This window comes from Nicotiana tabacum, chromosome 24, assembly GCF_000715075.1.
Source record: "Nicotiana tabacum cultivar K326 chromosome 24, ASM71507v2, whole genome shotgun sequence".
Taxonomy (NCBI): Eukaryota; Viridiplantae; Streptophyta; class Magnoliopsida; order Solanales; family Solanaceae; genus Nicotiana; species Nicotiana tabacum.
In genome coordinates this window covers 27,476,648-27,479,027 of record NC_134103.1, presented here as the reverse complement: position 1 = coordinate 27,479,027, position 2,380 = coordinate 27,476,648, and positions in this window count along the sequence as shown.

Sequence of the window (2,380 nt, the reverse complement as noted above, 5' to 3'; positions counted from 1 at the left end):
ACCTAGTGCTCTAATACCAACTGTCACGACCCGAAATTTCCACCTTCGGACCGTAATGGCGCCTAACATTTCACTTGCTAGGCATGCCAACGTTAGAATAATATTATCTATTTTTAAAATAATTTTTAAATTTATTAATAACAAAGAACAAATGCGGAAGTAAAGTCTGAAATGTAGTGAATAATCCATAAAAAATAACAGTGCCTAAATACCATCCCATAATTGGTGTTGCAAGTGCATGAGCTTCTAGAATAATACAAATAAGGACCTGAATAAAATAAAACTGTCCGAAAATAAACACACAGCTAAAGTAAAGTAGACGGGGACTTCAGAACTGCGAACGCCGTGCAGTTATACCTCAAGTCTCCTCCGAGTAGCTGAAATCCGAGCAAGTCTATGGTACGCCACTGGGACCAACTCCGATATCTACACAAGAAGTGCAGAGTGTAGTATCAGTACAGCCGACCCCATGTACTGGTAAGTGTTGAGCCTAACCTCGACTAAGTAGTGACGAGGCTAAGTTAGGTCACTTACATTAACCTGTACGCAATATTAGTAACAACAACAAATAATAGAAATAAATCAGGTAACTCATTTATAATAATTGAAGTCAACTCAGCAGTCATAACCAATTATTATTTCCATCAATTTCCGTTGCAGCATGCAACCCACTCTCACAATATATTCATATCCAATGCTGTTGCGGCGTGCAACCCGCTCCTCCAATATATTCATTTTAATCAAGTCTGTTGCGGCGTGCAACCCGCTCCTCCAATATGTTCATTTTAATCAAGTCTGTTGCGGCGTGCAACCCGATCCTTCATTATGGACTTTTAATAAGTCTGTTGCGACGTGTAACCCGATCCTCCAATATGGATGCAAGAACCTAGTGATAATTATTCTCCAATGAAGATGAACTCCTCTTTGAATTATATGCTCCTTCCTTGATTTCTTCCGGTCTCTAAATTTCAAGTAAATTGAGATATTAGAGAAGGATGACATTTTCCAGAAACAATTTTGTTTTCTTTTCTTTTTAAATTTTGATCATTCTAAATCTCAGTTAACCATGTCATAGACCTTTACACAAAAATGAGATATTACTTAATAAAAGTAATTTCTAAAAAGATCTTTGTTTTGCCCTTCTTTTTTTAAGAAAATTTCAATTAACTCTAAATCCTAAACGTTAAGAGAAGGAGATATTACGGGAGAAATCTAATTTATATGTTATTTGTACTTTCACTAATTTTACTTAGAATCTTTAGATTATTGGAGTTGACAAGTTTACTCTAACATCAAATAGAACAAAATTTTACATTTTTGTCTATGTAAGGTTGGCCGCATAAGTTTTTGTTTACGCAAGCCTTACTATCTTTTCTGGTCCTTGTACTATTTTTGTGTTTTTTACAATTAAACTTGCTTTTCCTATCACCTTAAACAGCCACGTGTATCCAAAAGGTTATAAACTAAATGGCAAATGGCCAAATATACCTATGTATTTTCGAAAATGGTCTAAGAATACCTCTCGTTATACTATTGAACTGTCTATACCCCTGCAGTCATACTTTGGGTTCAAATATACCCCTCATTTAAACGGAGGGACACGTGTCATCGTCTTGTTGGTCAATTCTAAATATCTCCTAATTAATTAAAAAGACTCATTACCCATACCCGGAAATCAATTTTATAAAGCAATTTTTTTTTTGTAAAAATTTGAAAAAGCTGTTTTTTTTTTCTTTCTAAAAACTGAAAAAAAATATTTTTTTTCCAGTTTTTACAAAAATGCTGTTTTAAAAAAAAACTAATTTTTTTTTCTAAAACAATGTTTTTATAAAAACTGAAAAACAATTTTCTAAAGCAGTGTTTTTGTAAAAACTGGAAAAAACTAAATGCCTTTTTACTAAAAACTGAAAAAATTGAATGTATTTTTTCCAGTTTTTAGAAAAATATTGCTTTAAAAGAAACTGAAAAATAATTTCTAAAGCAATTTATTTTTGTAAAAACTAAAAACAAAACTGAAAAGCAATTTTCTAAAGTAATATTTTTGTAAAAACTGAATTTTTTTTTTCAGTTTTTAGGTAAAACAAATCAGTTTTTTTCAGTTTTTAATTGCTTTTCAGTTTTTTTTCCAGTTTTTACAAAAACATTATTTTAGAAAATATTTTTCAAATTTTTATAAAGCAGTTTTTTTGTAAAAATTGGAAAAAAAATATTTTCATTTTTTTTAGTTTTTAGTAAAAACAAATTCAATTTTTTCCAGTTTTTACAAAAAGAAAATTGCTTTAGAAAATTAATTTTTGGGTATGGGTAATGAGTCTTTTTAATTAATTAGGAGATATTTAGAATTGGCCAACGTGTCCCTCATTTAAATGAGGAGTGTATT